The sequence below is a fragment of the Vulpes lagopus genome, chromosome 12 (genome assembly GCF_018345385.1).
Source record: "Vulpes lagopus strain Blue_001 chromosome 12, ASM1834538v1, whole genome shotgun sequence".
NCBI lineage: Eukaryota > Metazoa > Chordata > Mammalia > Carnivora > Canidae > Vulpes > Vulpes lagopus.
In genome coordinates, this window is record NC_054835.1 from 52,990,675 (window position 1) to 53,005,903 (window position 15,229).

The 15,229-nt window shown below is 45.8% G+C and overlaps 1 protein-coding gene and 1 pseudogene across 2 annotated transcripts in view; one reads left to right on the plus strand and one right to left on the minus strand.

Annotated features, from left to right (window-relative positions):
* SLC39A11 (solute carrier family 39 member 11) overlaps positions 1-15,229 on the minus strand; it is a 328,137-nt gene that overhangs the window by 147,793 nt on the left and 165,115 nt on the right. The gene's annotated exons all lie outside the window — the stretch shown is intronic.
* Positions 9,555-9,653, plus strand: LOC121474325 (annotated as a pseudogene).

Consider the following 15,229-nt stretch of genomic DNA (forward strand, 5'->3'; position numbering starts at 1 on the left):
ACAGTATCCACCCTGGCACCCCGACAGAGCTAAGGGAGACCAGGACTCCTGCTCCACCAAAATGCCACCACATACCCCTGTGGCAGCACTTCTGTCCTTAGTGCTGGCCATCAAATGCCCCAGCTTAGGTCCCTGGCACTGAATGCTAGTCAGTCCTGCCAGAATGTCTTTGCTATCAGACCCAACCGACTGGCCAAGCCAAGGTCAGCTCTAGCTGCAAGAGAGGCTGGAAACCCAACTTCTATAGTGAGAGATAGGCTCTGTCTTCCACCAAGACTCCCAAAATTGGAGGAAGAGAGATTCCCAAACATAGTCAAGGAGTTCAGAAGCTAAGCCGCTGGAGGGGGAGAAGGAGGGAGAGAGGGAAGGAAGGAGTAGGGGAAACTACCACAGGGGAGCCTTACCCACATCCTTGGACACCCATGTCTTCGATACACTGGTCTATATGAAATCGGCACCAAGCTTCCTGCTCTCTTTAGAAAGCCACAATTAAATAATTAAACCATGGCATAGGATTCTCAGGTCAACTCTATCCCCAGTTTTCTGTATATAACCTTACACAAGTCCCAACCTCTAAAGGTCTTAGCTTCTTACAATGGTAAATGAGCTCACTTGGTAAACTTCAGGGCTCCTTCCAGCGCCGAGTCTAAGCTCTGCCACAGCTGACCTCCATGATCACTCATCCAGGGTGAATAGGAGTGAGAGAGGCTATTTCTAGTGCAAGAAACTCCCCAAGATGAGCTTCAGGGGACGGCACGTTTGAATTGTTCATAAAATGAGAACATTCAGTACGTGAGGAGCAAACTCATTTGCCCAGAATCGACTGCTCTTTGTACCCTAAAATGAAAAGCAGTATTTTCCCCCTTTAAATGTATAAAATATTCTCTGACAATACAGGAACTCCCCATACGTTATAGGAAATGCAGAAAATACTGATGAGGGCAGAAGGAAACTAAATAAAAAAATCCTTCACTGCCCAGAGAGGACCACCTTCATAAAAATCCTGACAATCCTCTTTATATTTATACTGTCTCCGTAGAGATGAGACACACATATTTAGGTGGATCCTGCAGTTCTGAAATGTGACTTCACATAGCAGTCAAGTGCGAATATACTCCAGATCATAATACGTTCTCCCACATAATGGCTCTCAACCAAATTTCCACGACCTGAAAAAAAAAAAAAAAAATTTCCACGACCTGCTAGAGGTAAGGTGGGGAATAGTGTAGGATTTCCAGTAGCCCAGCAGAGAACCAAGAATATACACTCAAGATTTGTTTATTAGAAGAGATGGGTTGGGACGTCTGGGTGGCTCAGCAGTTTGGCGCCTGCCTTCAGCCCAGGGCATGATCCTGGAGACCCAGGATCGAGTCCCACATCAGACTTCCTGCATGGAGCCTGCTTCTCCCTCTGCCTGTGTCTCTGTGTCTCTCATGAATAAATAAAATTTTTTAAAAAGAAAAAAAAAAGAAGAAGAGATAGGTTGATTGTCCTAATCATTTCAAAGTCCAACACAACCAGTTACCTTCCAGGTCTCCAGTGAGCTTTGGGGCAGAGAGTAATAAAAGCTAGCCGGGCAGGAATTATAAACGGGCACTTTACAATTGGCTAAATGTTGGTTGTTGAACTTGTGAGGGTCAATATTTATTGTTCTGAGACTTCCGTGATATAAATGTTATCTTCGGGGTGGTTTCTGAGCCTTTCCTTCTTCAGGCTCAATTTAAATGCTATGTTAGAAAGCACCTGGGTGGCTCAGTGGTTGAGCTTCTGCCTTCAGCTCAGGGCGTGATCCCGGGGTCCTGGAATCCAGTCATGCCTGGGGCTCCCTGCAGGGAGCCTGCTTCTCCCTCTGCCTGTGTCTCTGCCTCTCTGTGTGTGTGTCTCATGAATAAGTAAATAAAATTTAAAAAAAAGAAAAGAAAAAAGAAAGAACATGTACATGGTGGTGGTGTGCAGGGTTGAGGGGGGCAGAGTTTCCTCTGCAGCCTGGCCTCCATGATATTTAGCCATTTTCTCATGGATCCACTTAACTGTCTGTGCGCATGCCTACCACCTGCTGGGTCTGTGAGCACCCTGAGGGCCTGAGTCCATCTTGCTCGCAATTGTGTCTACAGTGCCAAGCACAGTGCCTAGCACAGAGGAGGTACTTAATATTTGTGGAATTTAAATTTAAATATTTGTGAAATGGATAATGGAAGCCAACGGTGCTCTTTCCCAAAAAGATGCCCACACGTCTACACAGAGCATTTTGTGCATATTTTCAGAGTTTATGGTTTTATTTAGGGTTAAGACCCTCGTTCTGAAACATCCTATCCATTGACAGACCAGCATTTATTTATCCAAATGCCTATCATATGGACACACATCTCGAGGGTCAGCGAACTTTTTTGGTAAAGGTCCAGATAATAAATACTTTAGACTTTGTAGGTCATTCCATCTTTCTGGCAAACTACTCAGCTCTGCCGTTGGAGCACCACGGAGGCCAAGACAATACATAAAGGAGTTGGTATGTCTGTGTTCCAGTAAAACTCTTTTCACAAAAACACGTAGCAGGCCAGATTTAGCCTGCAGGCTGTCCTCTACTGGCCGCTGATACAGACTATTAAAAGCAGGATTTTTAAGATTTCTTTAAGATTCATATCTCTTGGTCATCAGTGGCCCTCATGAGAGTTGTTCCAAAGCCTTTCTGTTCCCCAAGGGAGTTAATTATCTGGATCTACCCAGCAGCTGGTGTGGATAATCCAGCTACATGTGAATCACCACGGAAGTCACTGGTCAGCTTGGCTAACTCGAAAGAAGGGTCCAGAGAGTGACCACCAAGACAGAATGGCATATCCTATGGGGAAGGCCCCCTCATGGTGTCCATACAATGGTTTGCCTTGACCTTTGCAAGCATGTCCTCTCCCCCAAAACTCTGAGCTTTGCATGACCCATCCGGACCAGCCTGGCTGGAAAAAACAATGGACCAACCTGAGTTCAGTGCACCTGGATTTCCAGGAAACACTGTGCAGTGGGTGGAACCAGACAAATCTCACTGTAGACTATTTCTGCAGACTATTAGAGGTACCTCCTAACAGAAGACTCTACTTTGACCTCATCCTCACCAGGGGACAAAGAAAAAAGAGGAGGGAAGAGCAGTTCCATGGGCTGTAGATGACAACCCAAAGAAAGGACAATCTAACTCTCAGAGGCTCATGTGATCACCAACCCTGCTGTGACACAGGGCGGCCCAAGAGGAGGACCTCAGGACATTGCCTCATGACCTCCTTTCCCTCCCTGATTCAGGTTCAACTATCACTAAGTTCCTATTCTGTACCACACAAGACCCCATATGTATAACCACCTGGAGAAATTTTATCTTTTTTTTTTTTTTAAGACTGATTGATTGATTGGTTGATTTATTCATGAGAGAAACACAGAGAGAGGCAGAGACACAGGCAGAGGGAGAAGCAGGCTCCCTGCGGGGACCCCAGTGCAGGACACGATCCCAGGATCATGCCCTGAGCCAAAAGCAGATGCTCAACCACTGAGCCACCCAGGTGCCCCAACTTTTTATCTTCTTTAATTCTAGAAACAACCCTATGAGGTGGGTTCTTTCAAATCCTATGTTACGGGTAAGGAACTGGTTAGCTCAGCGACCTACCTCAACATTCTCCCTTTCAACTAGCCGCCCGGCCATTCTTCCCAGCTCTGCCTCCTTCATGGAACTGACTGGTCTACTCCTTGTTGGGTGGTGTATGAAATACTTCTTCCCCATTCCTGTTTCCATGAGGAGGGACTTGCCCCTAAATACGTCTGGCCTTTTGTTCCACACTCCAGACCTCCCCATGGAGACAGTGAGTTTCTTGAGAGATGAATGTGAGGACCATGGTGCCCCACTTCTCGCCTAGGCCTCTATGCTATGAGGTTCAGGAGTCCCCTCGTGTATCTGTGAGTTGGTGGGTAAATTGGCCTAATTTTGCAGTCCACCTTCATAAATCCTACTCTGATATACATCAAAGTTGTGGCTTCTAAGCCAATCTTCACTGGTAACAAGGGTGGGGTTTTTATTCCTCTCTGCCTCCACTGCATCTTAAAGTGGATTCAGAGCTCAGACAGTGAAGGTTGGGTGTTTGGCCTGAGGTCTCTGTAAACCCAACTGCTGACCCCAAGCCTGACTGAGGCTGCAGAGCACAGTGGTCAGTTCAGAGGCTGAACTGTATGATTCGAGCCAGCCAGTCGGAGTCCTTGGTCTGCAGATACTACCCCATGGACCCTGGCCCTCCCTATGTAGGCCTGAGGCCTATTCCTATAGCTCCCACACCCCCCGATTCCATGAACTCTCAGTACCTCTCCCCACTAGTGAGCAACTCAAAGCAGATTTGGCTTCGGCTAATTGAGTTGCTTCCTGCCACCAGCAATCAACAGAAGTCTGACTGAAATAGGGAGCCCTTGGCTACTGAATGATCCTGGGGATGATCCAGCTGTAAAGCAGCAGGACAGAGTCCCACCCTGAGCTCCTGATCGTGTGTTTAGGCCTGGTTCCAGCCTTTCCTATCACCACGATCTATCCTCTGGCAGAGCCTCCACCTCCACTAAAAACCCAAAGCCCCTCGACCTACTAATCCTCCAGAGCATTTGGGGCAGAAAGTCTCCTTCGACCATGCAGGTGTCTCAGGATGCACCCAACCCCTGTGCCTGCTGCAGCTTCAGAGCTCCCTGTGCTTGCTGGCAAGCAGAGACAGGAAGAGGTTTTGGGAGGATGCACCTGCTGGAGGAGACTTGTTGCCAGGGAAGTCTCCTAAAAGGACTGGATTGGAGCTTCTGGAAACAGGCCTCAGGTTGGAAACACCTGAAAAATTTTAAAAAGCCAGATTCCCAGCCTTGGCAGCAGACCTAGCAGGTATGCACCTCCCAGGGAGGAGGCTGCCAGTGAGTGTCCCCGAAGCTCTGGGGTGGGGGCTGATGCAGCTGGTACCCCCCACTGGCTGGCCCGAGAGAACCACTGGGTCACATAGCAACAGTATCCTTCCCAGCAACAGGCTGTGAGAATGCCCCATTTCGTCAGCCCCCATGCTGTCAGGCACCCTTCCAAGACCCCCCTGGGCAGAACGCTCCTGACAGTCTCTGCTCTTCAGCACCTCGTATTTTCCTAGCCCTGCTTCCCCCTGGTCTCTGCAAGAACCCTGCAATTCCAAATTAATTGGCCAGCTTCAGGTGACTGTTAGTGCCATCCTCTTTATACTTCACCCCAGGCTGCAACATGGAACAGACATTCAAGGGTCAAGAGGACTCACTTGAACTTGACCTACAGGCTCAGACTCGGGGCCACCCTCTCACCTAGTGCAAATCCCCACTTCCCTACACGGTCCTCTGGTCATGAGTGCTGGCCACGTTAACCACTCAGCCCAAGAAAGCAGCCCATCTTCTCAACCCAGCCAGTCCTGGTCCTTGGCCACTCACATTTCAACTCGGTCCAGAAGCCCATCCAGAGATGAGCAGGTTCAGGAGGAGTCTAGGAGAAGGCCAGCGTGTCCAAGTAGGCACCGTGTCGTCCTATGCTGTCCTCTCCTTTGCCTTGAGAAAGCCCACCCTGGCCAAGACCGAAGCCTCCTAGGCACTGGTCAGATTCGAGAAGAGCCACGTGAAGAATAACAAAGGCATTATTTGGGACAAGTGGATGAGTTGCTTCTTAGCAGATGAGTTTACTATCCAGGAAGACGTTCCAGCAGACAGAGGGTGGGAGGGCGAGAGCAAATGACACAGCACCCCACAGGGATCAGCAGAGAGAGTCTCTTGTCTGGGGGGAGAGGATGGGTGGTGGCAAAGTATCTTCGGCCACAGAACCTGCACAGGGCAGAAGCACCTGTATTCTTACAGGTGGAGAAGAACCTCTGTTGTTAGAGTAGCCCTTCAAATCTGGAAAGGCGAAGCCACGTCAAGGACATTCATGGGCTGGGTGGGCTGATTTCCCATCAGCCTGGGCTTATAAGAGCTAAGATTCGCACATCACTGAGATGCGAATAATTTACACATTATGTAAATGTGTCTCTGAAAGTTTGTTTTCTTAATTAGTTAATTATTTTCCAAGCAATATTCTCATGCTATTAATCTGCTCAAGAAACATTTCAGATAGAGTGCAAAGGTAAACCAGCACAGCCACCGACTCTGTTAAGAAAAAAGAAGCTCTACAAGAACGGGGACCAAACCGATACAGAAAAGCCACTCTCCCAGACTCATGGGTGCCCTTCACACACACACACACAAAAGAACACAGGTCACACCGTATTTAGGTAAACTTCGGCCAAGGTCTGACTTGCAGGTGGGGAGGGATGGGCTGGGAAGAGAAAAACCCGCTGGTGCCATCAGAGGGGCACATGGCAAACATGCTCGGCAGCCCTGGTACTGGTCTGCTACCTCTGCCACCAACTCCCTGTTCACCAGATCAGTAAAAGTGATTCGGACACCGAAGCCACCTCGCTGGGAATAATGGGGAAGAAAGCTGTAAGCGGTATGAGTCCCTGATGTTTTCCTTTTATTCGCCTTTTTGGCATGTGCATGGGTGTGCACGGGTGTGTGTGTGTGTGCATGTGTGTGTGTGTATGAGAGAGACAAAGGGAATATGCACATGTGTGCCCACTTGCAAATTATCACCAATTTATTTGATTGGAGGTGGTCCGGTAGTTTTTCCCAATCCTCCCCTGGGGATGGACGATCAGAGATGCCGGGGTGGTGTGGGCAGGGAGGGGCAAGGTCGACACAGTCTAAGTGGCTGGCAGGCTGGCTGGGGGCATCCTTTCCATGCGGTGACACTCTCTGGCACATTCCTGTTTTCTTACCTCTCCAGGCTTTCCTCTTTCCATTTTCTCCCAGAGCAATGACACAGAGGACTCTTGGTGTCACCGCATGAGAAGGAAAAGGAAGGATGGTTTTAGGGAATCGAGAACCCGCATTCCCAGCCCAACCATTTCCTGCTTATGTGTCTCTGGAGCTGTCACTTGGTACCTACCCCCTGTAACTCAGTTTCCATGTTTGCCACTTGGGGAGCTAAATTACCTGCCCTAAGGGACTGTCGTGGGGCGTAGATGAGAGTGGGCACAGGCCTCCTTGGCTGGCATGCTTCGAGCACGACACAAAGCATACTTTCGTGGTTCCCGCAGTGAGCCTGTATTGAATTTACACAAATATAAAAAGAAAGGCTAATGGCGTGCTTGCTACACTTAATCCGTTCTTAACTAAAATCCAAAAGGGCAGGAGGCCATGAGGAGGGGGGAAAAAAATTAGATCATGATAGGATTTGGTGCAGATTTTTCAAATACCTTCAGATCCCCATACTCTGTGTTTGCGGAGTAGAGCCGTGCTCTGGCTGTACTGGGAGTGCTTTTTAAGATTCAGTCATGTTGACATTTTCAACTTTCACAAAGGGTCACCAGCTGCTAAAGATAATAGAGATGTTCCATCAATATAAGGAGAGGGCTGGTGCCCTTTAGGGTGGTCCATTCTGCTTTGGAATACAAAGTAATTTCCTCTTTTTTTTTTTTCCTCTCCTTTTCCTTCCTTTCTTCGTTCTTTCTTTTTTTTGAATAGCAGATTTAGTCATCTAATGTAGTTTACTTAGATTAACATTAACACCAGTTTGCACTTCCTAAAAAAATGTTACAACCGAAGAGATGGGAATAAGGTAGGTTGCTAGCATCCCTAAAGTGTGCTGGATGATTACTTATAATCTATCCATAGAGAGATAGACCGAGAGATGAACTGTGCATGCACGTACATAAATACATACATGATCTGTACACTATAAGTATTATGTATTCAACGCTATTTCATTAAGCCATTATATTTCCATTTCTAAATTTAACATCTTTAAAAATCATAGACATGTAATTTTTAGAAATTCACCTTGGAAACTGAAACATAATGATTTTGATGAAATAGCATCTGACAGCTAATTGCTGAGAATAATGAGCACCATTCTTTACTCCCTAGACTTGCCATCAACAGAAGTAAGAAGGGGAATGACCAGGAGGAAATTTATTTTGTCTTTTTTTACAATAATTTTTTTTTTAATTTAAATTCCATTTCCCAACATATAGTACATCATTAGTTTCAGATGGGAAATTTGGTTTCTGGAAACCAATGCAGCTCCCTAGAGGAAGACACATCTCTTTCTCTACCAATTTTTAAAAAGACTTATTTATTGGGGGTGACTGGGTGGTTCCATTGGTGAAGTGTTCACCTTTGGCTCAGGTCATGATTCCAGGGTCCTGGGATCGAGTCCCATGTCAGGATCCCTGCTCAGTGGGAGGCCTGCTTCTCTTCTCCCTCTCCCTCTGTCTGCCTCTCCCCCTGCTTGTGCGCACACGCTCTCTCTGCCAAATAAATTTTTAAAAAAAGATTTTTTGTTAATCTTAGACAGTGAGAGAGCACAAGCAGGAGAGGCAGATGGAGAGGGAGAGAGAATCCCAAGTGGACTTGATGATGAATGCAGAGTCTGACTCAGGGTTTGATCCCAGGACCCCGAGATCACCACCCTAGCCAAAACCAAGAGTTGGATGCTTAACCAACTGTGCCACACAGGTGCCCCTCTACCATTTTGGTTAGGATTTGAGGGCTACCACATCTTCAAAGGGTGGCTGTCCTTGTGTAAGGACCCCAGGGGGGGCACTACGTCCAGATGCCCAGCTGCCTTGGGGGATGCCCCAGGTGGACCCCAGTGTGGGAAGCTTAGTTCCTGAGACCTCTGCCTTCTAAGGCAGAAGAGCTGGGTCAGATAGGACAGAAGACTGATGGGCAAAGCTATCTGTACTGATGTGAGGTAGCTCGGAGCCAAAAAGCAAAGCAAAAAAACCAAACCAAACAAAAAAACACCTGGTTCTGAGATACCAGGAATAAAAAACCTGGGATGTCACATGGAGTGGGGCTTACCTGTAGCATCAGTGCCACCCTCATGTTCAAGGGTGACCTCACTTGGTGAAATGATAAGATTAAATGCAGCAGAGCAGAAATGTCTGCCAGGCTGGGAATGGACCTTTTCATGCTGTTCCTACTCAGACAGCAACCACAAGGGACACGTGAAGAATGGCTCGGTCTCTAGTGGGAAAACAAATGCCATCCAGGTTCAGAAAAAGGGAGACATGTGGCTGGCGAGTGCTCTATATTCCTTCAGCTTCTGCGAAAAGCAGAAACGCCTTGCTGAAAATGAAGGCTTCAGAAAGACAGACTCTCCAAGCGACGTCCAGATTATGATGGACCATGAACGTAAAAAAGGATTGACGTCAAAGAGGGTTGGAAGGTGGAGTGCCAGTTATCTCAACCCACATGGGAGCTCTTACTACGCAGGGAGGTGCGGGACTGAAGCAATGCACATGCATGCATGTGTGTGTGTGTGTGCGTGCAAGTGTGTGTGCGCGTGTTTGTGTGCTGGGAGCTGTCTGGGAGCAGCTGGATGGTAGACGACCCTAACTGAGCCCTGACCAAGTATATAGTCTTCCACAGTGGTTCTCAAACTTGAGATGCAAAACTATGTGCATATATATATATATACCCAAGCAAACGAATAAATAAATAAGTCGGCTCATTTCGATAGTGTGTATAGTAAAACTGGAAGGATACCAAGATGATGGTCCCTGTCCAAAGATGACACCCAAAATGGTGAAGCATTCCATATTTTTCAGAGAAGCGTTTACTGATCAATGGGCATAACCTTTCAGTTAAGCAAGATGAATCAGTTGTAGAGATCTGCTGTACGACATCATACCAAAGTCAACGATAATGGATTACATGCTTCGAAATTTGTTTAAGAAGGTGGATCTTGGGTTATAATAAAATAAAATTTAAAAAATATGTATGACCTAAATGACTTTTACAAAAATCACATTAAAAAAAATTTTTTTTTAAAGTGTAGTTGCTTGGAACTTCTGGGAGAATCCAAGCAGGGCTCAGGAGTTTGCAGGTGTGACAGGCACTCTAGGGAATATAATTTAGAGGAGAAAGAAGGATCCAGAAAAATACAATGGAAACCCATTGAGAATGAACTCCCAATTTGTCATGTCTAGCCCAGATCTCTAGGCAAGTGTTTACTGGCAATCTTTACTTGGGCTTTTACATGTTGCTTACCTTGCACCAAAGCAAACACATCACCTTATGCCCAAAGCGTGTTCCTCCTCTCGTACTTTCTTTTTTTCTTTTCTTTTTTTTTTTTTTAAAGACTATTTATTCGTGAGAGACACACAGAGAGAATGGCAGAGGGAGAAGACTCGATCCTTGGTCTCCAGGATCATGCCCTGGGCTGAGGCGGCGCTAAACCGCTGAACCACCCGGGCTGCCCCTCTTGTACTTTCTATTAGAATGACCGATTCCATAATCTTCCTCATTTGCCAAACCAGGAACGTGGGAGCAAGTGTCAGTGCAGAAAGCCCATGGAATCAATCCACTCTGAAAAACCCTGTTCCAGGAGGACTCAAGCAAAGGAAATCCACAGACAGGCACTGCGTGAGTGCCTAAAGGAAGCGACAAGGAGCTGTGCTTGCCCAGGGGATCACCTGCTGTACCTTTGCTTATAAGGTTCCTGAATCCAGGCCAAAGCATCTGAGCTGGAACAGAACATCTGACCCACACAGAGCTGCCTGGCACATCTTCCCGAAACCATAAACCACCTGAAGGGGCAGGTTCTCATCTCCCCGCCAAAATCCGTCCCACTTTATGCCACTGCAGCCCCGAGCCTACAGAGAAGTCGGGTCTGGGCTCAGCCAAACTGTAGAACTGCCTGTGCCAGAAGCAGGTAGCAGGGGAGGGCTGTCCAGAGACCAGTGTGCCTGCTGCCATGGCAACTCATGATCAACCAGGGATGGGGAAGAAGGTGCTCTGCTAATTGAAACTCAGGCAACATTTTAGCATAAGCCCCAAGGAAGTTAATAATGCTCAGCTAGATTTTTCTCTTGTCCTCATTCCCTTCCATCTTTTCATGTCACCAAGTGGCTTTAAACTATCCCCTTCCCCCAAAAAAGAAAATCAGATGCATAGGCAAGACTTCTGATAAACCATGAGCCGAATCCCCCTCCCCTACCTTGTACTCAAGCAGAACCTAAGAGCCTGGTTCTCTTCCTTAGTAGCCTATCTATCTCAAAGGAAATCGTTTACCCAAAAGATTCTTAGGCTTGCACTTGGCTTCACCATTCCCACCTCACTGAGGCACCCAGGACAAATATTCTCACACTACAATATGACTAAGAGTCCCCCAGGGAACTTCACCAGCCCTTCCTGAGAGAGTTGATTCAGGCAAATCAGGAGCAAAACACAAGCATCTGCATTTTTTTTCCCCTCTGGTGCCCCAGGGAATCCTGATGGCAACACATCACAATCCACCCTTGAGAGATGTGAGAAATGTGGACCATTGATTTGGGCTTCTCCAATAGATCTGTCATTTATAAGGCAGGCTGAGCTCAGCTACGTCTCATTGTCAAAGTTGTGGAAACGTCAATCACAAGTTTTGAAAGAGATAGGAGTTCGTGAAGCTCCGGGAAGGGACCCTGGAGAGGCACTGCCTGTTGCTGGGCAGAGGCTGAACCGCCTGGGATCTGCTGAAGCCCTGGAGACAGAACACAAGCACAATTGTGCAAATTTACATTTCTCCTAGAGCTATGTCTGCTTCCAGCAAGATTAAAGATTAAGATAAAACCAAAGTCTCCCTCCACAACGCCTAGAAATGACGGATGAAATAGGCAAAAGGGTTTAAATGCACACTTGAGCTTGCAACAAAGAAAGGGGATCATTCATGATAAGGAACCTATAAACCAGAGCCGAAACACCAAAACTGGTTCAGATGCTGCCTAGGGATTATTAACAAGGTCCCACGGACAGGTTCTAGGTGTGACTGTCCACATGGGGCAAACAAAGATGAGGCTTTCTGCCCCATGAGAAGGAGGTGAAATTCTGTGAATGCAAGAGTCACGAAATTCTGTCCCTAGGTAGAAGAGGAGGGACTAGAAAAGAAAAATCCATCTAGCAGCACAGAGACAAAAAAGGATGATTATATGCTTCTGCTTGGTTTCTGGAGGAAAACAAAATGCTTGAAGAACAAAAAACATGGGCTTTCACCTCAAACAGTTCAGAATTTCTAGCTTCTACATGGGCTGGAAAATCCCAACCTGGGTGTGACTGTAAATATCGGTTCCAGGCTAAAATCTCTATAAAGGGGTCTTACAGAAACAGATGCAAAACCCCACTGACAGGCTCTCCCATGATCTTGGGCCCTGGGAATCCTTTGAGGAAAAGCATACTCCACTAGAGAAGTACTGATCTAAAAAGTGACAGGAGAAAATGATACACCATAAATGGAGTCCGTGGACATGCAAAGAAGCAGAAACACAGCTTTATACAACAGACGTACCGTGGAAAATATAATATTAAATATGCCTTATGTCTGCACAAAAACCTGCACAAGGATATTTATAGCAGCCTTATTCATTATTGCCAAAACTTGGGAGTCTGAGATGACCTTGAACAGGTAAATGAATAAATAGCCAGATATTAGTACATCCAGACACTGGAATATTATTTAACACTGCAAAGAAATGAGCTATCAAGCCATGAAAAGACACGAATAAACCTTAAATGCGTATCACTTAAGTGAAAGAAGTCAATAATGAAAGGACTATATGTGAACACAGACTGTATATGTTCATCCATATGACATTCCAGAAAAGGCAAAACTACGGAGACAATCAAGAGGTGAGTGGTTGGGGATCCCTGGGTGGTTCAGCGGTTTAGCGCCTGCCTTTGGCCCAGGGCGTGATCCTCGAGTCCCAGGATCAAGTCCCGCATCGGGCTCCCTGCATGGAGCCTGCTTCTCCCTCTGCCTGTGTCTCTGCCTCTTTCTCCCCCTATGTCTATCATGAATAAATAAATAAAATCTTTAAAAAAAAAAAAAAAAGAGATGAGTGGTTGTCAGGGTAGGAGGAGGACAGGGATGAGGGAGGAGTGGATAGGTGGAGCACAAAGCATTTTTAAGGTGGTAGAAATACTCTACGCGATGCTATAATGGTAGATATATGTCATTATACATTTGTCTAAAACCAAAGAACATACAACACCAACAGAGAACCCTAGTGTAAACTGTGGACTCTGGGTGGTAGTGATGCGTCCACGGAGATTCTTCAAATGGAACAAACACAGCTCTCTGGTCGGGGGTGTTGATCATGGGGGAGGCTGTGCATGAATAGGTCAGGGAGTACATGGGGAATCTCTGAACCCTCCGTTGGGTTTTGCAATGAGCCTAAAACTGCTCTAAAAAATAAAGTCTAAAGGTTTGGGTTTGTTGTTGTTGTTGTTGTTGTTTTTTAATATACAACAATAAGGGGCACCTGGATGGCTCAGTTGGTTGAGTGTCTGACTCTTGGTTTTGGCTCAGGTCATGATCTCATGGGTCATGAGATCAAGCCCCAAATCAGGCTCCTTGCTCAGCAGGGAGTCTCCTTGAGATTTTCTCCCTCTCCCCCTCTCTCCATGTGCTCTCTCTCTGAAATAAATAAATAGATTCTTAAAGAAAACCACAACAATAACAATAATAAATAGTAGCTAATTTGGAGGTATCAAAAAAAAAAGAACTAAAAAATATTATAAAAATGACAATATGCAGGATGCCACATGGGGTAAACCAACTTAAAGCATTCCAGGGTCCTAAAAGACTGCTAGGGAGGAGAGGAGAGATATCGGTCAATTTTGAACATCATTAAGTCTACTATGCATGTTAAAACATTAAAGGTAGTCACAAAAAAGAAACAATTTAAAACTCCCAAACAAATAAAGGGTGAGGAGAAAAAAAAAAAAAAAAAGAGGAAATCATGTAGAAAAGTCAATAAGCCAAATAAAGCACAAAAGAGGGGAGAAGATAGTTGATCAATAGAAAGAACAATATAAAACATGGAGAAGTATTATCGGCCTTGGATAAGGCGAGCACAACATCCACAGCACATCTCCAAAGTGCACAGCCTTGGGGGTGCTGGCGGAAGTGTATATGCACATGCGTACACATATACACACCTTAGCAGCAAGATGATATTACTGATAGAGACTATTGAAGGGGATCAGAATAAGCCACCCCAAAATATACAATTTTGGCATAAGGATTATTTTGCACTAAAGGGAACTTAGAAACAGCAGATGCAGGAACAACTCTCTGCTTCTTCCCTTTGCGTAAAGGCAGCGCATAAATCGCCCTTTGTGACGGTGTCTCCCATCCCAGTACCAGAAAGAGAACTCCAGAGAGGACTAGAGTCTACCTAGATAATCCTCCTCTACTGTTAGTTTCCTTATATATTTTCTTCCTACAATGCATGGCCCCTAGAAGCTTGTATCTTTGTTTTCCTTTATCTAGCCATTTTTCTGCAATGAGTTACCCTTCATCAAAATCGTATATAAAGTCTCAATCCTAAGCACTGCTTGGGGTTTTCACATTTTCCTGTGGAGCCCTTGTGCATGTAAAATTAAAATTTGTATGCTTTTCTCCTGTTAGTCTGTCTTTTGTACGTTTAATTCACAGGCCCCAGGCACTCAACATAAGTGTATAGAGGTAAAGTTGTTTTTTCTCCCCCCCTCCTCTATACTATTAAATTATCAAAGAATAAATAATCCCAGTTCCAGGCTAACTATTCCAGAGAACTAATGGGGGGACAAAAAGAAGGACAACAATGCAACGCTGGATGATACTGGTATAACCTTAATATTCAAACCCAGAGAAATAAAACATAAATATAAATTTTAAGCCATGCCCATTTAAGAACATAGATGCAAACTACTGTGGATAAAAAGAGACTATCTGCAGGGGCGGGGAGGGGGCCTGTTTCCCCTGGTGGGGCTCAGGGGCTGTAGCTGCCCCCCACCTCTCCCTGCCTCTCACCCCTCAATAAAATGATCTTAAAGCACACACACAAAAAAGAGGCTACCTTTAGGATCTATCAAAAGGTATCTACCAAAAATCTATAATGAATATATTAAAGGTGGGGAAAAAAAGAAAAGTGGGGCACCTGGTTAGTTCAATCAGTGAAGCTTGAACCTTCACCTCAGATCATGATCCCAGGGCCCTAGGATCCAGTCCTGCATCTGGCTCCCTGCTCAGCAGGGAGTCTGCTTCTCCCTCTCCCTCTCCCCTTTCCCCTTGCTCAAGCTCTCTCTCTCTTAAATAAGTAAATAAAATCTTTAAAAAAGTAGAAAAGTCCTCTTTAGCATTCTAGGCAGAATTCTAAATATA